Source organism: Tyto alba, unplaced genomic scaffold (genome assembly GCF_018691265.1).
Source record: "Tyto alba isolate M040663 unplaced genomic scaffold, T.alba_DEE_v4.0 Super-Scaffold_22, whole genome shotgun sequence".
Taxonomy (NCBI): Eukaryota; Metazoa; Chordata; class Aves; order Strigiformes; family Tytonidae; genus Tyto; species Tyto alba.
Window position 1 is genome coordinate 35,256,779 of NW_024881296.1, and position 23,650 is coordinate 35,280,428.

The window sequence follows — 23,650 nt, forward strand, 5'->3', positions numbered from 1 at the left end:
TATCCTTAGTGGCATATCAGTATACCTGTCCAGGCAAAGGGGCGCACAGGTCTGCAGACAGATAGGGTGAACAGAGAGACTGTACAGAGGCAAAAATGCAAATTTCCTTGTTGTGGCAGCTTTCAAACAACATTGCATAGATTTTCAGTGCCAATAAATTACTGAGTTAAAAAATACCAATTGTCCAACCAGAACATTAACTTTTTTCCTTGGAAATCAAGTACTTCTAAACTGTTGCCTACAATTTTATTATCCAAAGCTCCTCTGAAAATGCAACTCTCAGTTTCAGACAGGATGCATTAAAATTGGATTACCACTTTATCAGTTTCAATTTACAATACTACAATAGACTGAAAACTGTAGTGATTCAAGAGTTATTTCATGAGCCATATGTTTCCTCATACTATGAGGAATCAATCTCCATCACTGCAGTAGGCAGTAAGAGCAGTAATCGTTTTAGCCATCCAATTTTAATCTGTCACTCCATGCAAATAAGAGTCTTGAGAATTTAACTGAACTGTAAAATTGGAGGGATAGTGATTTAAGAAAATTCAGCTGAGGACAGCCACTGAGATCTAGAATGCGGCATAATGAAGCTTTAAATTACTGAGGAAATTGAATAACTGACTTGAGATCCATTAATAAGTATTATATTTTATTAAAAGTATAGGTATCATGAACTATGCAGCATACAAATTTTCAAGAGGTCAGTTCCCGGCAGTACAAAACTATTTCCAGTTCCAAAAAGTGTTCAAATGTCTTTCTCATAGAGCAGAATAGAGATTTCTTTCAGCCTTTCAGCTTCAAGAAAGCCTCAGTCTGAACTGCTCAGCTGCACTTTATCATTACAAGGTGCTTGAAAAGATATCATTTCCTACGAGGTAACTCCACATCAGCTTCCCTCTTCTTCTGTACTCCTGAACGACTGCTGGTGGTACACACACGTAAAATGCTTCTGGGAGCCCAGGGAATTTCAATATTGTTTGAGGGAGAACTGTCATTCCAGTTATTACTCTGGAGGATCGTAAATCACTGTTGTTGAATTCTAACTTCAGACATCAATTCCCTGTCTTTTTAAAGCCATATAAGCATGGCTGTTTCTTTGTTAGCTGCTATGGAGGAAACTCTGCCAGTAAAAAACAGAGATTCACAACAACTTGGAAAATAAATAATTATTTGTTTTATCATACATATCTAGGACAAAGCAAATATGTTTGTTGTGTTATCAAGACGTGCCAGTAATGAAGTAGTGTGATGGTAGAGTCTATCCTAAAATCACACTTTTGGTACTCTTGAAAATTCATATCCAAGGAGCTGGAGGATCAAAACCAGAAATGCAGATCTCTTCTTGATAAGATAAAAGTGGAAACCATGTGAAGCTCTTCTCAGCAAGAGAAAATAACAGTAGCCTCAGTTCACGTTACATGGATACCCACAGAGGAAATGAACTGAACTCTGAAACTATCCGGAGTGCCGGGTCCAGTGCTGGGCTCCACAGTACAAAGCAGATAGGGACATACTGGAGCGAGTCTAGGAAAGGGCCATGAAGATGACTAAGGGATTGGAGCACCTCTCATACGAGCAGAGACTCAGAGAGCTGGGAATGTCCAGCATGAAGGAGAGAAAACTCAGGGGGACCTTATCGGTGTATACAAATACGTGAAGAGAGGCTGTAAGAAGCCGGAGCCAGGCTCTTTTCAGTGATGCCCAGTGACTGGACCAGAGGCACCAGGCACAAACTGAAACGCATGAGGGTCCTTCTGAACATCAGGAAACAATGTAAGAGTGCACAGTTCTGCACGTCAGACATTGATGAAAAATATAAAGTCACTGAGGTTACATGAGGTCTTTTTAGCTGATATTTTCCAAAAACACTTCACTTCCCAAAGATGTGATGTTTCTGAAGTTTGTGTATCACCCAAAGCAACCAATTGATGACAGCCTTCTCAAACTAAATAAAAATCTGGTTTGCAGGTAGATGCTAATATTTACCCTACATAGTGTACTCAAGCTGCTTGGCGTGCTTGAGATCCCTCATCTTTCCATCACAAGTGACTGCCGAAAACATGCACGGCTTACTCCACCTAAATGACTGTTTATCTTACTTGAAAACCATGAAGCTTCATGCATCACATGCTCCGAACCAGGACTTAGCGAAAGTAGCCACTGCCAAGGTGTCTGCACAACACTGAACAGGCTGTTTCCAAAGTCTGGGAATGAGCTGCTCCCCCAGTTCTGGCTCAAAACCCACCTGCAAGCCCAGCTTTTCAGAAACATCACAGAAGGCAATGCAGGCAGCTCAACAGACCAGGGAGAGCCTGTAACACTCCAATTAACTCCATTCATTAACAAAACCTCTAGCAAAGAAGTTGAATTTTCATTTTGAGACTGTTTACTGCTACGCTCTCAGCTCTACCAACCTAATAAAGGGTGGTTGCATCTGAAAGCATGTCTTTTTACAAATATAGTAACGTTTAACAAAAGATATTGCTGTTGCATATGTAACATCTTCAAATGTTTGTAACTATGGTTTGTAAAATTTTTATTGCTCTACTGTTAAAACGTTATTCAAATTGTAGCACCTTAAATCCAATGCAGCATAGTAAAACAGTGTAACCTATTTTTCACAGACAGCTTAAGAACGTGCACAAAAAGATCCTACTTCCCTCTCCTTCCTTTCTGCTCTTCTGACTTGGCCACCTTCTGATTTGCAGCCCTCTTCTACAGCACAGCTTAGATTTTCTGCTTTCTTATGTTGCTGTCACTCAAATGTTGGTGGCTGATGCTAACAAGAGAATGAAATCCCCAGTACAGGGACGATGACATATGGTATGCCTGAATGGACTTAATGGAAGGGAGAGACGCCCCGTCGGCCGCCGCTCGCTTCCCATCCATTAGCACCAGGCACTGCACCGCGCCACGCCACCCGGCACATACACGCTATTAGTCACACAACCGTGCAACCATCACCCACTTGTCATTCACGCTACAGCTGCAAACGCCCCTGCTGTGACCACCATGTGTACCTCAAAAGAAGCCTGGAAATACAGAACTCCTCACTTCAGTGAGAATATTATTAAACATTAAACCTTAACCAAGCTTCTACCTCCCCGTAACTGAACAGTCAAGAGCCATTCCTCGGCAACTAAGAAAAGCGGCGTATGACAAGCTGAAGCAAAATCAGAGCCAATGCGAATGTAAGCAGACACGGCCTTTTCCAATCTGTCCCTTCCCAAAAGGATGCAGCTGTAGAGGGCATCTGGAGAGCATGCCACAAATCTCTCGCACCTCTAGAAAAAATAGTTTAAGCAAGCAAAATTTTCTGTTAGGTACTAACAGGTGTGGGGTCACAGCAAGAGACAAATACAGGCCCAAAGTGTACAACATTTGCTAGACATGAGGTATTTTCAACTGCCAATGAGCAGAACTGCATCGAAATCTAAAAAGAATACAACAAACAGAGTGTGTGTGTGTCTGTGTATAAAAATCATTATGCCTCAAACATCAAATTAATCTCTTAAATAATTTATTACCATGGATAATTTGTCAGTTTCCAGTAGCCTATTCACTTTAATTTAAAACAGATTTAAGAGCTCAGACTATCAGCGCAAGACAAAAAAAGGAAGGCATTTCCTATCTAGGAACCAGAATCAGTTCTTTGTGTCCTACTGGTAGATCAATTATGTATTAGAGCTGCTGCTGCTTGACTTTTAATCCACATTAGTTCACAGACCTTGATCAAATTTGATGTTACCATATTAAAAAGGGAAAGCAGTAGAATAAGCTATACAGAAAAAAAAGAAAAACAGATCAAGCAAGGGGCCAATTAATCAGCCAAACGCCAGCAATGGAGAGACAGGCTGCCTACCGCCAGCACACAGGGAAATAAGAAATGCACAGATAATTCATTTAAATTCCCTTAAATGTAATAAATCCCACTCGGAATAACCATAAGATCATTTTTAATATGTTGCGTTGTTACCCTTCTTTCTGGCAATTCAGGCAAAGAAATCTGCTGATGTGTATATATGCGTGCGTTGTAGTACTATAGATCTATATTACCTGTTCTCATCCTGAATGAAAAACATTTTGAGCCACATTCTAGATATCAGATCCCAGCTGTATGCTTAGCCATTTAAAAATCCTGGCTGTTTATTTACTGAAATAGATAATTTAAAGCAGTACTCCAGCCAGCTTTACTCATTTTGGAGCCCGGCTGATAAATCTTCACACATAGCCAAAGCAGTAAAAAGTCTTCCATTTTCTGAACCCAAATTCCTGCAGCATCGTATCCACTACAGCCTTTCAGCACTAAAATTAAAAGCAGCATGAATAGTTAAGTGTTTTGTGATAAGAATGCAGTAGCTAAATCTGCCAGTATACAAAAGGCAAAGGCAACCTTAGAATTTGAGTACACTGAAATACAGGATGGAAGGGAGGAAGGAATATCAAAAAAAAAAAAAAAAGGAGCGGGGGGGAACTATCTCAAAATGCTTGCTAGCTATTACTACTGCCCTAGGAGCTGTAGCTTGAGTGCTCTAAGCTTCCATTTCCTTACAAAGACAACATTATTTGGTTGAAATATTTTTCATATGGTGCACAGTGGTGTCTCCTGGAGACAGGAACAGATACAGCCTAGAGGTAAATGGGGACGTGAGGTGTCTGAGTGCTCTGCTCAATATTGGCAGCCTTCCCAAACTGAAACATTTCAGTTCTGACCCATTTGATACTTGTCTACGGAAAGAAAAAATCTCTAGAAGAGACACACTTTACATAAACATTTTAATTTAGTCTTGATGAAAATGTTGCGGCTCTTCTTAGAAAGGCTGTAGTGTCAAAGGTTATAATGATTCTGTTTAAATATTTAAAAGAACTACAGTGCCCTTGGTTTTGTGCATATGAATGCAGCACCTTGGAGCTATACTAACATATTCCACTCAGTTATTTTCCATGATCATACCAACTGCAAGCTTATGCCAGGATCAGAAACTGAACTTCATGCAGATCTGATGTGGAGCGTTACGTGATGAAATAAATCACCAACAAGCACTATCTGTGTGTCCCCAGACACCCTCAGTATTCGGAGAGATTGCTTTGTTATTCTGAGCCGTGACACCGCTGGAAACCTCATCGCCCATTTCTGTGACTGTGACAGACCTCACCTGAGAAGCGAGGCCGTGCAGGCTAACCTCCAGGTGGAAGCCCCAGTGCTGCATGACAGTTGCTGGCATTTCAGTCACTGGTCCCTCTCCTTTGGACTCAACTCTGCCCCAGAGCTCCAGCACCATTGAAACAGGATTGGTGTGTTCGCTGGAGCTGCCAGCTTTCAGCAGAAAAAAAGCAACTGAGGTCTCGACCACTTCTGGTTGTATAAAGTCCCGTGTTGCCATTATAGAAGTAGAAGCATTAACCCCAATGTCTTGGTCAAATAACAACTCGAATAAGCTCATTCTGCCTATCTAAATTCCCTCTATATGTTCAGCTGACTCCAGCAGTTTCACTGCAGCATTCAGCTGCCTCAAAGTGTCACCAAGCATTGAAAAACACCAGACGTGGCAATTCGATGTAAGATGTGATTGTGTCATCACTACAAACATTTAACACTGAGATGATCCGTAAAAGTTAATGACAGGTGGGTCTGCTGAACTCTGTGACATTCCAGTCCTGCTCCCCCCAGCCTGCCAGAGTGAGTGCAAAGATCTTCAAAGCAATGTTCTTCACTTACAGCTCACTCACTCCAACTCACTGTAGACTTGCACTAGTTCCACTACACCAGGTGTATTCCACAATCTCTGACTATAGAGACAGGCCTTGCCCTGCTAAAATGTACCATAACAAATACAAAGATACACAAAATAACATTTTACAAAACACAACCAGCATCTATACTGTGCATTTAACAGCACGCAGAAGCATTCATGGGGGAGAAACTCAATTATCTAAACTGTGAAGCTGTTAGAGCAAGTCAAAGCCACCTAGCTCCCTCCCAAACAATTTAGAAGGTAAGCAGAAATGAGGCACCATGCCCAAAAAATGCTCTTTGGATGTAGCTATCTGGTTAGGTTAAAAAAACATTAATAGCCAGGACATAGCCACTCCAGCAGTAGGGAGCAGCCCTGGGCACACCTAGTTTATTAATAATAGTTATACACTCTTAGAGACTTTCTCCGCTGACAGCTGCCCATTATAAATCAGCAAGAAGCCCGTGAAAAGATGGAAGTAATTTTAAATTATTATGCCTCATACAAAGCAAATATATTCACTTTCAAAGGTAAGCTAAAGACCTTTTAAATTCTATTGATTACACAGATTAAACCTTTTAAATACCACTAATTAAACAGAGTGGCTACTCAAACACTATGAAGTCTATTGTGTAAATATGCATTAAGGAGTCCTGGGAGCTGCTTTCATCCACTGTAGTGACCTCTACTGAATAGCTTTTCTTTTATGAAAATTAGTATCACACAAATGCTTCTGTTTATATCGTTTGTTGTTGAAACTTCTGTTGTCCACATTCTGTATAGTCTGAAATGCAGACTAGAAATGGCTGCAAGACACAAACAATTCTCCAAGAAAAATATTTATAATTATTACTTTCTTACCCATCAGATCTTCAGCATCCCAGTTCCTTTCCTACAGCACTGAGCAATGTACTGTCATTTATGTTTAACGTAAGTTTTAAGTAAGTTCTGTCCATAATCCCATTAACTCCGCAGGTAACTCAAAGGTTTCAACCTTAAGAGACTGGGATCAGTAACAAAATCGGTACCTGGAGAAAGTGAGGGAACGGGAAGATCCCAGCTCTGAACATCAGCCACAAGTGGACACTAGCGCTTAGTGACCAGCAGATCTGGTGAGAGCACGCAGGGGTTTTGGAGAACCTCATCTACAGCAGCACAGCTACCTGCTTCTGAGGAGCTGGACTGTGCATCAGATGAGAGTCAGGCCCAGTCTGATTATACAATTAAAAAATCCAAAGTAAATAATAACCCACATGTAGGGTTGTAAATGTTGACACCAATAGTTATTTCTGACGGTCCTAAAGAGTAACTCACCTGGGCTGTGAGATTCCCCTTTTTCAAAACAACATACCTGTCTGGAAACAGTTCTCTACTACTGAGTGGAGCACTGAATGCTTTTTCTGTATGAGAGGCTTCATAGGCATAAAAATAAAAACAATTTATCCCCTATCATCGGCAAGGTGAACAGCACAGCCCCAATGGGAACAGAAGCTAGGCTAACAGAGAAGCTGAATTTGTAGCAAATAAATAGTGTTATCAAGACCTTTTCGTGGTTTTGTATTACACAGAAAAAAAAATCAATTTACAAGTATTTTATTTTTTTGAATAAAGCTCTCCCTCGTGTTCTTTGACACAAAAGTAAATGCAGATGTAGATGTGTTCACAACAAATTAAATTATCTTTTCTAAAGTGCTTTTGTTAAACATGTGGTGACAGATTAATATAACCCAGCATCAATGCAAAAAGCTTGCAATGTGCATTCCACTACAGCATGAAGTTCGTAAAATAAAAGTATTGTGTCGTGATTAGCAGTCTCTATATAGTTTTATGTAGTCCACATATGACTCTTCCCTGATCCACATCTATCATACTGAGGTGTGTTTTTCACTACTACACAAAACAGTAAAAATTACACATACTATCAGAGCATGTGCACAAGCAAGTGCATCATCTACCATTGCTGCAGATGAAAAGTATTCCCAGTGAAGATCATGCTGCATCGCCCTGGACATGGCTCCCAGCCAGGTAAAGAAGATATTTTTTCTTCAGATGTGGAATCTGGAATAACGCCTGAAGCAAGAATCAAACCAGAAGCCACAGTTTGGAAATTCAAGCAAGTAACTCTCTGTCCAAGCTGGCAGGCCTAGCTTTGTTTAAAACCGCATCGAACTGACACCAGCTCTGGTGATCCCTGCGCAGAGGAGACTGCCACCAGCTCTCCGAAGCTGCAGAGCTTCAGGAGCGCAGGGATCTGCACCAGAGCTCGCAGGAGCCTGCAGATGGGCACAGGGGAACAGAAAGCATAAAGACACTGACAGGCACCAGCATTACAGATGGGAAAGTCCAGACCTCCTGCACTGGAGTATCTTGCCTAGCTCAAGAGGATGGAGAAAGGTGGCAGAAAAGGTTTGGGTCAGTTTTGGTGAAAGGCACCTGCACACTTACTGCAGGTAAGCTTTGAGCCTTTTCTGCAAGGATGGAGAGCAGCATTCATTACCTTAAATGGGCTAACTAGAATTGTGATTGTTAAAACTAATTAAAGACGTTCAAAAGCTGGGTTTGACTCACTGTTATGTAATACTAAGGGAAACGAGATCTATTTTAGGACTCTGAAAATAAGGGCAAAACAAATGGCATACACAAACACGAACCTCCATCCCCAAGTCCTACTCCACAGCCTCGACCTCACCTGCCCCTGACATGCTTACCTGTTACCTGGGAAACAACCCAGAGATTGGGCTTTTCAGCACCAACTCCTTTAATTGTACTCCTGATGACGTTTTCTTGCAGTGACAGCTCCTATTCTCACCCCTCCTTCTCTTTTTCTTTAGTATATATAAACGCATTACAGTACCTCTCACTGTAAAATAACTCAACTGTTCATCCCACCACTATTTTACTGTTAATGCTCAAGAAATGGGATGCCCTCAGTTGCTGCATTAACCATTTTCTCTGCCTCCTCCCCAGCCTCCTCTTTCCATGCAAATTGTCCCCGCAGGTTTCAACGCTGTAGGTCACCTTTCACCATCCCAGTGACTTCAGCCTTTATTCCCTCCTCCCTTCCCACTGAGCATCATCCCTGGAGAACTCCTACATGCATTTCACTGTCATCCCCGTGCCAAAACACATGACCCTCCACCCATTCTGTCTTCCACAGCTAAGCCTTGCTCGTCATACTATTTGGCTGAAAGCTCACCAACAGCTCAAATTCCCTCAGTTTTTATTTTCTGTAGTGTTGCAGCGATCACCACAAAGACATTAAACTCGCATCCTTGGGATTATCTGCAAAGTCCTGTTCTCCTCTAACACCGTGGCTTCCACTGCAAGACCGACATTTACCATGTCTTCCCACGTCGTCCCACACACAATGTTGTGGGGAACCTGACCCCTTTATCTTTACTAGTCTACTGCCATGCTATTTGTTGCCTAAAAATTATTCAGTTTAAGGGTTGGGCTTTTTTGATCAATTTGGGTTTGATGAGTCCTGAGCTGTAAATTTCACTCTATATTGAAAGGATCAAATCCAAGAAAGAAAGGACAGGAACACATCTTCCATCAGTAAAAGCAGAGAAGGAACCCACACTGACACTATTTGAGTGACAAGAACTGTGGCTGATGTGAATCCACACTGAATCACCTTTTTAGTTTTTATAGTGTGTTCAAAGGAAAACAAAGCTTCTGAACAAAGAGAGGTGAGAAGCAAGCAACACCTAGCCCAGTGTGATGCACTAATAGCAAAACAATCATTTTGAAACCATCTGCTTTGCAGGAAAATGTCTCCTGCAATACAGTATGTGAAACAAAGCAGATTATGTCCAGGGTTCCTGCAGAACATGGAACAAAACAAGTTATCCTAAACCAACCTCCCCATCAGCCCGCAACTGATGTAAGCTCTGGAATGCCAAATGAAAAGCCGAATGGCGTGCCAGGACTCCACTCGCTCCATCCCGCCTTACCTCAGGAAGAGGGACAGATGGTGGCAGTGACTCAGAAGAAAGCCAAAAGGCTCCCATCTCACAGCAGTAACCTATGTCCCAGCCCTGTGACAGTCCGTCATCCATGCAAAGAGTATTTTTCAAGGACGTAAGTGTGAACCTGGTGCTGATAGGAAAGCACAGCAGAGAGCTCTCAGGGACAGCTTCTCTTTTTGTGACCTGGGCAAAGATAATTCTATTCTTCCATTTCACCAGTGTGCTCTTACATGTGAGAAGACAGGGACTTGGGAAATAATGCTTGGCAACATAAATTACAGCTTAGTGTACTACTTTCTGACTAAATTAAAATTGCCGAAAACCTTTCCAGGAAGGAAAAGCCTCAGGGAAAGCATAAAAGCTTTGTGAGCAAAACTTCATGACTTTAAAGGAAATCAATCCCAACTTTAAAATCTGTTTAAAAAAAAAGGAAAAAAAAAAAAAAAAAAAAACCAAAAAAAAAACCTCCGGATTCTACTTTTCCATTTTCTTTCAATTAATGTTTTTGCAAAATAAAACAAAGCAGTTGTCTCTCTGTTCCCTACTGCCTCTTTAAAATCTTTTCCATTTCCAAAGTTTAAAATTATGGCTTTTCCATTTCTAGTGTAGGAAAAAATTATGAAATTACAATTGTACCTCTTTTCCTAAAAAGTAGCTACACCACAGAGCGAAGAAGCACTGGCTCAACATCTGGCCCCAGTAAGGGGCCAAGACTGATTCAGGACAAGGAAACAGAGGACAGGGCTTTGCATTGGCAAACCAAGACCTGGGCAGAAATGAGCTGCTGAGAAGAACTGTGCCAATAACAGCAACAGTGATGATATTCTTAGAGCCACAATGCTGTAATGACATAAGCACATTAGGATTCATTCAGAAGAACTTTCTCTTATTAGACAAAATAGCACAGAATGAGACAGTTACATAGACCCAAACTGCTATTTTGGGGGGCTATTCCACAATTAAAGCTTTAAATGACACTTTTATGTCCCTTAATAATGACACAGATACTGCCACTCTTCCAATCTCAGCTCAGTGCACCAAACACTCGGGGACTTGCCAGTCACAACCCAGTTTCAATTTGCCCTCCCAGCTCAGAATTCTTTCTCAAAAGATCATCCTAATCCACCCTGTTTCATGTGGGCCCCAAAGTACTCTGCCCTCAGTCCCTTTCTCTTCTCTCCAAGCCTGAGTGTGAGTTCAAACACCATCTCTGTGATAGTAGCTCACGTGGACACTACTCCTCTCCAGCCCCCACCTGTACAATAACTTAAAATCACAACCTGTTGCTTTGAAAAATGTCCAGCTGAAGCCCAGTATAGCTAGAAGAGCTGTAAAACTTGACACCCTTACTGCCATTCTCAAACAGTGCGCGTAACAGCTGAGCCACTCGTCATATTCAGACCCTAGTGTTATATTTGATTTTGACCTCTCTCAAGCCCCACACACCTCATATCTGTTTACATCCTGCAAATTCTTCTTTCATGGTGTTTCTTAGACAATATACGTGCCTGAGAGAGTGTGCTCACCAATGTAGCAAATTATCTTTTCCTCCAAAAACACCGAGGCATACTTTTTTTTTTTTTTTTCAGAGAAGACACCAGTGCTGCAAATGCATGTTTGTTTTTTTCATTTCAGTCCTCATGTCTGCTTTCCTAGCCTGTGATTTAATGAAAGATTAAAGACCAGCTTATGAAAGTTCACCACGGCAACTGCTGATGTCATTGGGAACTGGATTCCCAGTTGGGGCTTAAAGAGAGATGAAGACCATATTGATAATTGACAATATTTCTGACATTATTCATCTAGCTAATTAAGCCACAACTCCATTCCACTACATATGCCCAAAACTGAATGAAAAGAAAAAGTACCAGCATTAATATGCTTCGCTATTGGTGTTCTACAAACTTAGCCCACAAAATGTTAATGGAAGGTAAAGGTTATTTACTCCTTTCCCATTCGTCAGCAGAAAATCAGAATTATTCATGCAGCTACTTCATTATGCCATGCCTCTGATTATCCTACTGAAAAAAAAATATGTGCATTCTTGCTCAGAAAATTAACCTAAGCACCGTATCCCAAGTGCCATAAAATGAAGCAAAGTTTTAATCCATTTAATTGCAAGCACATTTAAGCATTGAAGGAAAGGAGACACATGCTACTAGCTTGGACAGCTTTGCATGTAAGGCACAAGTAGTGATTCTCCCCTCGCTGTGTTTGCCATTAGAAGAGATAAAACTTTTCGGTATGTACAAACACAAGATCAAGAAGCACATTTAAAGTCACCAAAGTGTACGTGCATTCCCATTTTGGCTCTTTACGAGGCTAGTTACTGCTAAAACGCCTTCATGTTATTTTGTTGCTTACAGTCAGAAAAAGGCATGACTGAAAAGCAGTCAGCCCCTTGGCATGGAGATATACCCAGTAAAAGAGAGTATCTGCCACGAAACCAAAATTCTCGGGGATGAAGCATGGAGGGTTATTCAGGACTTTAGTGCATATCATGAGGAAAAAATGCCATTAGAGGAGAAAGCAAAGATCCATTACACAGCTTTAAGAAACACTAGCAATGAGTACAAATAGTTATGCTTTGTGTACCTACTATGATTACAAGCATTGGGACGACAGGAATGAGAATGGAGGTGGATGATCATCTTCTCCCTGCATTTAAGTGAAAGCCCCTGTTACTGTGCCTGAGCCCTGGACACACAGCCGAGAGGCTGCGCAGTTCTGCTACGGTGTGGCTGCCATCCTCAGGGAGGGACATCAGAGCTCATTACAAAACAGCATAAGGTTGTCAAAAGGGAGCTCTTAAAAGATGTTTAGTCACCCTGTAAAGGTAAAACAATTCATCAAGAAGATTTAAAGGGACAGAATATCAACAAGATGAAGAAGAAAATATATAGTAAGGCTCACCTCACAAGTAAGATGCTGCTCAGTTTGATTTCATTCGTACAACTTAAAGCAAGAACACACACATGGTCCAACCCATTCCCATGGATTGTCAAATGGATTAATTCTTAATTGGCTTTCAATGCAGCTCTCTTTAAAGGCTTGAGTGCTACTTTCATTTGATACTGCATTGATTTTCTCTGAAGTTTCCTCCTATCATGGCTACCCTGATCAATTAGTGTGCTATAAATAGAGCGGTCAGATTCCTTTCACTGGTCTCATTAAATTGCACCCCTGCTGAATTTCTGTGGAGAACAGAATTGGATCATACTGATACGAAGTATGAATAGAATGAAGATGCTCTCAGGTTTTCCAAAGAAAATCAATTGCTCAATATTCCTAACAAAAAGCTTTGAAAAGCATGACCCAATGGAGCTCAGCTAATTCCCAAAACATATGTCAAACCTTGCTTGCAATTCTGCATCTCTAAAACCCCAAAAGACAAAGGATGGGAAAATAAGTGGTTAAGGGGCTCAGCCAGTTCCTCATTGATACATAATCCCTCATCAATCACAACTGTTTAACTTCATTTCCTCGTAACAGAAATATGTTACTGGATGTATGCAGCTAACCCATAGAATTCTTCTGGAAAGTGGAGTAAGGATTTGAGGAGGAACACAGTCCTAAGGCACATTTAGTGCCTGTCAAAGTCACCACATAATGGTGGTGTTCTTATTGACTAAAACTAGAGGGGACTGATAATATCTGGTGGCATGATATAGGCTAATTATTGCAGGCATATGTCGGCTATGACTTCAAAAAAGTTAATCTTTATTTTGTAACGGCATGGCAGTATAGCTTTTAAAAATTTGTTTTAGAGATGACATGATACTCAATAATATTGGAAACAGCCATAAAATAGGAAATGGAATTGTCTGCTTTGAAACATTTCAAAATCTAATCTGAAGGTCAGTGGTTAGGTCCCCACTTTGCCCTACACCCTCCCCTGTCCTTTCGTAACTATCCTGTCTTCTCCTAACAGCCTTCTGTCCTCTTTTCTCCTCTGTTAAGATCTGCCCTTCAAATTCTTTTCTGTCTTCCTCCCCAAATGAAGCTACATTTTCACCACAGACTCTCCTGAAAGTTGAAAATCCCTGCTCTGAAGGCTGGGTTTTTAACTACTGCACTTGAAGTACTGAACGTATCCGCTGTTTCTATATGCACTCACTGGTGTCTGGAGTATACTCTCTGGGGTTTTTGTACAAAGGTCTGATGGATCCATTGCAGAGCTCAGAGGACTGGCTGTACCTTGCAAAAACTTTGTGAGAAGAATGCTGGAGGACTACCAGTACTTGATGATTTATCCTGGATCCTTCATACTTAGCACAGTGGCTTTCAGCCAGAAGATGCAGTGCTCTAAATGATACTTTCAGTTAAATAGCTTAGCGCAGGATGAAGGTACCTCCCAACAAACTCAAAAGATTTTGTGGGTAATAAGGCACATTCAGTGCAATATCAGGTAAGAATTAACGACAACTGTGGTGCAAACATAGCTTTAGGGAGGCTCTCTTCTGAATCACAGCAAAACCGCTTTCTCTGTCCAGAAAATATTTTCAGTGGGGGAAGTGCAAAGGGTTGAAATCCAGTTCTTATCAGACAGAAAGTCCTCCTCCAAATTATTCCAGCAGATATAACAGATCCTTAAGAACCAACTTAAAACTGTGATTAAAGATTGCATTTTCCAATGTCACTGTGTAGTATTGGAGTCAACCCCATAAGATAAGGAGGCTGAATTTTAAAATCATAATTCAAGCCTATACTATGAGGGACAACATAAAATGTAACCCAAGAGAACCAACAAGCACCCTGGTGAAGCCAGAACTGTTCTGGGTGAGATTCTGACATGAGACTTTCACATTGTCAAGCACTGGAGTTATATTCACATTTTTGGCTTGAATGTACACCCCAATTTCCATCAATAAGATGATATGTGCAACCACCTCAGATTTCAGCCCACATCCATGTTTGGTTATTCATTCCATGTAGACAAAACATTAGTGCTCAATCCTTTTTATTACAGATGACACTGCAAAAGATTACAAGCACTATTTTCCCATTCCACACAATAAGAAGTTAGTAATGGTTTTTAAGACCTTATTCTGATCTTTGCAAAATATGCAGGAAATTACTGGAGAAATGCATTTCTCCTGGGGTTTTGGGGTGGGTTTTTTTCGAAAAAAATATATTATCCAAGTTGGAGCATGATGTTTTAGAAAGAGTTTGTACTTAATTTTTTCTTAAGAAATATAATTTTCCTTATGTGTTATCAATCTAAACTTTCAGTTCCTGAACTAATTTAAATCACCAGAGTAGCACTTATTTAAACAGTTATACCTATTAAAACATATGAGAATTGCATTGTCTTAATTTTTTTATGATTATGAAACATGAAATGGGAGAAACCACCACCAGCTAGATAATTTCACATTTTTATGGCGCTTCCCCCTAGAGAAGTTTCCCATGTTTGTTTTTCAACATTAGTGAAATATCACAGCAGTGTTTTTCCTGCACAGCAATCACTTATAACCAAAGTCAAAATTTTTCTTATAACCAAAGTCAGATTGGATTCATAAAAATAACTGTCATAGGAGCTGAATGCTTGCTAAGGAATATAAACAAAAATCACAAAAAATTACACTGGATTGTTCTGAGGAACAGGCACTGAAGGCTCAGTTGATATCACAGGCACGATGTGCAAAGGCAGTATGTACTGAAGACAGTAACATAAAGGCAGCTGTGCGCAGCCTAATAAGATCAGAGAGGATTTATGAGCATCACTGAAAACAAAGGTTAGACTGATTTCAGAAAATAATTCCAAAAATGATCCACAATAACCTTATGATGTAAACCTGAAAGATGTGTATGTAAAATGGATTGATAACAGGCAATTTGGACAGTATCAAAAAAAGTAAATTTAAGCTCCCCACATAAAGAGGATCCCACTGATTTTCAGATCTCACCATCTCCAGTGGCAAACAAGACAGGAAGAATGTCTCCAGGTACTGGTTCCAGTTCACTGCTGTTGCAGACAGATGCTCCACCAAACAATTCCTTTCTTCGGCTTACTGAGAGTCACACACCAATTCCTGCTTTGGACCCAACAGCATGTGGTGAAATAGCAAAGGGTTTTATAGGAGGTGAGATTTTGAAACAGAAAAATCAGGATTAATGCCAAGAGGAAATCTGAAGAGCAAGAAGTCATAGAAAGGTTTCCAAAGAATGTGCCAGACCTGCCTTCAAGACTTTAAATTAAACTGCATGAAATACTAGAAAATATAATGTATTAGATAATCTTGTCTCAGCAGGAAGGTGAACTACAATCTTAAAACATGTCTTCTGTCTCTGATATTATGATTTAGAACAAATTAGTTTTATTTCTGAGTGACCTGACAAGGAAGAATACTATTTATCCCCTTCATGGCTGTAAGATACTGAAGCAAAGAAAAATATCTAGACCTTGACTGAGAAAAATAATTTCCAAAAATAATTATATATTTTGAAGCTGAGGAATGGTCACAGCCATATAGTTGTCGAACTGTGGCCTATCAGAGACAAGAGGAAGTCAATCACAGGGCCAAGAGTTAATTCCCTACACCGAGTTTGTGCTATTAGCCCTTCTTTTCTCATGCTGGTGCCACTCACCTTAGCATAATAGGACTTCTTCAGCTTAATCAGGCCAATTTAGTCAGTATTTTTATTTAATACAGATAGATACAGTTTTCTGATAAAAAGAAACAAAACATAAAAGTGGTTAGCATTTAGCAAAAGCTGATGAAAGAGGAAGTCTGCACATAAAAGAATAATCTCCTGTTTTCTTTCTCTCATGCTGCAATAATTGTAATTGGATGTTTTTCTCTGTTGATAGAACTGATGGAAAAATGTAAACTATGAGCATTTTCATTAGCTTCTACACTAAACATGGTTACTTTGTTGAAGTAGAAGAAAAGTTCAGGTACCAAAAATTTTTCTTTTCCCAGATCATGTCATGTCATTCCACTACATCCCCAGAATCTCCCAACACCTCCTGCCTGGTCTCATGAGCACTGAGTCATACACACCAAGCAGACCAGCTCCAGTGTGAGGAACCACGAGGACTGTTTCCTTAACAGCCTGGTAGCTAGAGGTGGTGTGATATGCGAACAGATCAGGACTCACTCTCTAGTGCTGCTTTCTAGAGTGGTATGAAGAGCAATGGAAACACTGGTTAAGAGGAGGTTTGAAGTTGGAGGATTTGTAGCTGATTAGATGACAGATATGGAGAGCATTTGGGCAGTGAGACCACAAAAGGCTGAGATCTCCCAAGGAGTCTAAGATGAGTTTAATATGCCATGCATTTACCCACAGTGACTGAGGTTTTGGAGCATGACATCAGGACACTGAGATTAAAAAAAAAAAAAAATCAAAAAAACAAACAAACAAACAAAACAAAACAAAAAAAAAACACATTAGTGAAGACTAGTTCAAAGTAAGGCCATGTCAACAGAAGTGTGATAAGGAACTGTGGAAGCAGGGCTGGAGCAAAGGCTGCTCAGAGGGAAAAGGGCAGAAGGAATGGGCAGAAGAGTCTGTGCCAATTAGATCAAAGTGCCTGAATGAAAGCCAAGATCCCCACAACTAATCATGCCTTGCTTACAGCAAATATCTGCAAAACACTGGCAAAGTGCCCAGTCTCTTTCTTGTGCAGGTTCACACGGAAGATGACAACCTACTGCAAGGCAGTTACTCTGCTAGCTCCAGTGGCAGTGTTTGGGTGGCAGATATTTAACTCCAGTAAGCATTCTTGCAGTTTTCAGTAAGATGCCCCACGGCAGTTTTGGGGGGTGAAAGGGGAGTTCAGTTTACTGCTTCTTACCATTTGTTTCAAAGAGGCATCAGCCTACACGGCGTTACGTGCATTCAAAGAGCATCTAATGAGAAGCTCTAAATTTAGGCCATGAGAGAATTCAGGCTCCTGGCTTGGGGGTTCAGGATCAAGACTTTAGAAGTCTTAAATCCTCCTGATCAAAAATAAATGGCAGTTGGACTCCAAACATATAAAAGGTGGCTGAAAATCAGACAGTGGCCTTTCACAGTGGGCACCCCAAATTACCAGACACTTTTAACAGTAATCTTTCAGTGGAATATCTCTTGGCTGGAAAAAAAAAAAAGAAGAGATAATAGTATCCCCTCATCTTGAAAGTGTGTTTGTGAGAATAAATAAATTACCATTTGAAAGGCATTCAATGATTTTTTTATTGATGAGCATCATAAAAGAATCTGGCAAGCAAATTAATTATTCTGTCTTCAGACAACCGGTTAACAGCTGGGACCACACTAAATAATGTCTACATCTATACAGACATGCCTGTAAGCAACTGAACTTACTCTGAACAACTGAACTGAGCTCCGGCCATCAAGTCCTTTCTCACATGGCAGGTTAAGTGCATCCTAACAGCAGATGAGGACCTGGAACTAACAATCACTTCCAGTCCACCCTGTTTCTACAGTAAATTGATGGCAAGCCTTTTTGATGGTGTTTTTACAAGTACAGAAGATCAAATATATGCAAACCCTTGTAAAATAACAAGCTCTTAGGAAATATATCCCATTCTGCTACTGCTACAAAATATGAGTTGAACTAGTGCAAAATTGTGCTGTTCACAAGCACATTCCTCCACTCTCCAGGCTGGTCCTGGGCTCAGGGGGCTCCAGCATTTATGAACAGCTTAATTCTTTGATAAAAAAATGAATTAAGCAGCTACATGATTTACTAGCCCTTCTGAAAGCAGAAGATACTCCCATTAAAAGCTTGAGCCTGCTACTTTTTAATATCCTCCCAACCACTAAGTGAAGTGTCAGGGCCTTATTCTGAAAATCTGATGGAAAACTCAAGCACTGAATAAGTGTTTTTTATGGTTTTAAGTTTGGATGCAAAAGCATCTAAAGCTCTTTATTGGTGGACTGCTGCTTAGTGATACTCATTGCTAGCACTGAATAACTGTTTTTTAAGCTTATTATTAACAGTCTTATGCACTGCACAGAGCATGTGACCACGTAATTGTATGAAGTCAAAATACTGTTTTCAGAGGTGTCCTTAGTTCTGGAAGTTCCTGACTTATGAATTCCTGACACTGCAACTTGCTGGTTGTATAGATGTAGTCCAGAACGAGGTGGCGAAATTTAAGCACTTTCTGTGGATATCTAAATAGAAAGGTGAACCAATCATGATGTTCAGACAAGATTTCCTGTAAGGAACTGATGAAGTTCATGCTTAAATAAAATGAGAGTGGTAAGCCCTGTCCCTTTCATCATCAGACTATACATGCTCTTGCCTCTGTTACTTCTACCTTACATGGTTGCAGCAAATCTAATGGGGAATATTGTCCTCATAACTCACAGGAACAGCTGCTTGAAAGATGTTTTGGATAGCGATAGCAGCTGTAAGCATGCTGTCTTCATGTTCTTTCTGGTTTGCTTTCATGTTCACAGTAAGGAGTTTGTTTTACTTTATGAAGCCTTCCTCTGTTATAAAAAACCATTACAAACAGTTGAAAGGCCTGCCTTGTTCCCCACAACACTACCACTTTCTCCTCCTGTAAACATCTTCAACCCAGAAGCAAGAGTCTTCTGCCTTTTACAACAATGCTGATTGTCAACATATGTTCAGCTCCCAGTTTAAATGTGTATCATCTTTTTTCCCAGCTTTCTACCTAGAGAAAAAGCATTAATATTCAACCACCAGTAACTACCTAGTTTTACTAAGCACTAGAAGGTACAGCCTGCCTGAGTGACAACATGCAAAACAAATCTGTCATGTATGCAACTACTATTATGAGCTAAATAGAAATAAAGTATTTAAGAAGGATTTAATGTTTCAGGTTTCAGAATCCTAAATACCAGTTACTCAGCTGAAGCGTCTTATGCATATCCACAACTGTCCATTTTGCAAAGCTCACTCATAATTACCCCCAAAACTCTCTGTCGGAGTTAATAATAAACCCTAACTTTCAATATAGTTTTCAAATTGAATTTTCAGTCTTTGACATTGTTTTTACCTGCTTTGTGAAAGCAGTGCTCTCTTGATACTTAATAAAAAGCCCATATAGGTAGCTATAAAAGGACTAGCACAAAAAAAAAAAGAATCGTACTCAGAACCTCCTCCCTTCTTCTGCCCAAGTGTTCCCAGCTCGGTGTTTGGGCAGACAGGGCCATGGGAATGCCAGGAGCAGTAAAATGAAAGAAAGGTTATTAAAAAAGAGGGAAGGCAGAGTGGAATATACACTTGACTTAATTATGTCCCACCAGAAGCCTACCTAACTCCATATTCTGTCCTTAACAGAGGCCAGAAATGAGAGCAGAGCAGACACAATGCGGACAGCATATATGATATTTCTGCTCAGCATTCACCTCATCTCCAACAATGTGCAGCCCGAGGAATTCTGAACTTTGATGTTTTCTTTACATACTTAGTAATTCTCAGTTCATTTCTCTTCCACAGACTGAACACAACTGAAATTTTAGCACCCAGAATTTCCCACAGCAAGGAGTTCCACAGATTACTCAGATATTGCACAAAGAACCAGTGTCGTACAAAGAGCCACGCCTCTTGCTAATATCATCTGACGATGCACATTTTTCAAAATGGAGGCAACAAAGAACATTTGCAGTTTGCCCGCTCTCTCCAGCCACCCGTGACCTTGTTTGTATCCCAGTCTGACCTCAAAAGGGACCCTGCTTTAAGCAGGAGGTTGGATTTGCTGATTTCCTGAGGTATCTCCCAACCTGAATTACCCTGTGATCCTATGGTTTTATAGACATCTGTAGTTTTCCTCCACAGTTTATCTTTTTCCATCCAGAAGAATCCCAGCCAACTTAGTTGTTCCTTATACAGAAACCAGCTGATACCTTTTGAGGGTTTTTTTCCCTTCTCTGGTCCTACAGTAGCCTTTCTGAGACAGAAAATCAGAAGCACCCACAACATTCAAGATGGAAGAGATGGCACAGATTTTTGCAGTAGATTCACCATGTTCCCTGCTCTCCATTCCTTTCCTTACAATTCTTAATACTTGATCTGCTTTTTCAACCAACATTATGTACTGAGATTATACTTTCATAGAGCTTTTTATTAGACCTTAACATCAAGGTGTCATTCTTGTGTGGTAAGAGCTTAGCATTCATCACTGTCTATGGAAAGTCAGGACTGGTTTGATTCTGAGCTCTCAATAGTTCTCCTTTCAATGGGAAAAGTAGCTGAAGCGTGCAGATTGTAACCTCTTGCTGGTGAAAGAGTCAAAATTTTGTAGTTTTTCAAATTTCTGAAAGGGACATATTCAAGGCACTTGGGTGTTGCAGCACACAATGCTGTAACACTCCTTGCTTTCAGGAACCCAGCTGCTGAATAGCATGAGCTCCTTCACAAGCCCAGAATCAGCACTTGTCTACGGAAATCAGTGAATGGGGAGAAGTGGGCACCTAAAGATGGATTCACAAACACCCACTCACTGAATATGCCAGGGAGAACCAACACAAGGTGCTAAAGTCAGGGCATGGATTTTGGTCTCACCTCTCAAAGAATGTTTTCCTTCTGCTCAGGTTTCACAGCTCTAAGCTCTTAGGTACTCCTAGGCACCTAATCAAGACAGACCCTTCTCAGAAAATAAAGAGTATTAGATGTTGTATTTGCTAATCTTCTTATTCCTCACTACAGAAGGTGTAGGGGCTCTAAGTGCAACTTCTCACTGACGAGATACAACATAAATGCTGTAGCCACCAGCATCCGCAGGGAAGAGTATTGCTCTTTTTTTCCAAAAGCACAAGACCAGTGTATGAGCTAGGACTGGAGCATCAGGTGTCCCAGCCAAGTGCCCCACCCTCCAAAGGAGGGTTTTGCTTCTTGGCTAGCAAAACCATTTGGTCTAACAATCAGCACTGACCTACACTGCACCAGCTGGTTGGTACAGCACTGTTGGGATGGATATGCTGGAAGTTCACATTAGTTTACAGATAACCACTGTCCTTTAACATTAAAAATTCCATGGCCCAATGGTTCTTTTCCTGAAAACAACTACCTAGGAGGTTTTTATAATGTATACAAGTCAGTTAGGGGTATGATTATTTTCATATTCCCATTTAAAATATAAATTCAAACAAAGTGTATAGCAGAACTTGTCTTCAGTTGAAAAATGTATACATTTACTTATGTTACTTTCAAAAGCAATTTCCTAAAAAATAAGCAGTTGTGAAGAGCCCAGAAATGCCATCGCTTGTAATCAGCTCTCTTTGGTACGTACCATATTGAATATTCTGCTCATCATGGAAGCTAAGCAAATATAATGCAAATTTAGTAGATTTCATGCAGGAGGCAAAGGGATTTGGTTAACATAAAATTCAGTGGTCACTAATTCCACCTCCCCTGTCCCTTTCCACCCAAGTAACACAAATATTTAAATTCCTCAAATGGTAAAGTTCAGCATCTTGAGCCCTGTTAAATCTTATAAGCCAAAGTAAATTCCATTTCTCTGATTAAACAGAGAGTATTTACAAAGATCATAAATAAACATGGTGTGTGTCGTTCTTGTTCTTTCATACCACCTGACTAAGCACTTTTTACTTTGACATCATCCAGAATGATGTTTCTGCTACTCATTTTTGTCCTAAATAAAAGAAAAGGCAGTCCCTGATGAGGGTAAGGGAATGTAACATTTCAGGCATGAAATCTCACAAGAAGGTAAAAATAAGCCTGTGCCTTGCCCAGGGTCTCTCTGTACCGCCTTTCTGTCATGCTTTCCTCTTATTTCCTTCCTGATCACAATTGTTTTTGAAGTGAGATACTCCCTCCAAGATGCTCAGTACAGTTGACTTTAGTACTTTCCACCGATTCTAATATATCTTTACATAGAAAAATGTCTAAGAAAAAAAAAAATATAAACAACCCCTCAAGTGGTATAACTACTGGGGAAATACCATTAGAGAATCAGTCATGTTTGCTAGTATAAGAGTTTTAGCCCTCATTCCCTCAGTGGTCCTCCATAGAAAATTAAATGCTGTATTATGAGAGCCCAACTAATTGATTTTTTCAAAAGACTTGTGGTAAAAAGCCTTGTAAAAGTTGCTGCTTACAGATAACAATACCTGTCTCAGATTAAGACATATTCCTTGAGTGCTGGGAGAGTTTTATCTCACGTTTGCTGTTTCACTGTCTTCTTATTCCCTCTTCTGGAGCATTTCATGCCCAGTTTTACATCTCTGGAGTCAACAGGACTGAAGACAGTGGGCACAAAATGATGCCCTGGGTGCTGGCCACCATCAGACTCAGGATATTTGAACATACAAAGCTGAGGACATGGGTAAATTAAGCCAATTGACTTCACCTCAACTCAGTAATGAACTATGCAATGGCAGGAGAACAGTCTCAGAGCCCACCTGAAGTTTGGTAAGTCATCCATCATATTTTTAGATGCAATTATCCACTGCAGCTCTCCTCAAAATAACCACCATATAAAGAAAAAACATCACCATTTAAAAACAAAGACCACTGAAGTATTTATTCATGTTCTAAACAAGAAAACAACAGCAAACTTTGAAAAACAGCACAAAAATTAAAACAACTTTGAAAGCAATAAAAGGAAATGCAGCACTGTTAGAGTACAGATCTCACTGCTGCCTTCTGATGTAGTTCTCAAGACCATGGAATCACACTGTTGCATAAGGAAACACAACAAAATGAAAACTGAGATCTTTGTCTCATGACTGTCACTGCGCTTCTGTGTGCAACAGCAGGCTGAATACTGGTTAAGCCATTTCAAGATTTAGATCAAAACTCCATACTCCATACAAGTTTCTTCAAAAATAGCAATATCAAAGTGAAGAAAGTTCAAAGATAAGGCTGTTATTTTGTTTTATGAGTAATAAAAATGTATAAATGATAAAAACATCATAGAAAAGGAATATATGTCCTTGTAAAACGAAAGCACACTGCCACGGGAGTGAATTACTGGTATTTTTAACACA

At 40.2% G+C, this 23,650-nt stretch overlaps 1 protein-coding gene across 2 annotated transcripts in view; it reads right to left on the reverse strand.

The window, feature by feature from the left end:
- Positions 1-23,650, reverse strand: part of CLVS2 (clavesin 2) — a 58,060-nt gene that overhangs the window by 24,268 nt on the left and 10,142 nt on the right. The window lies entirely within an intron of this gene.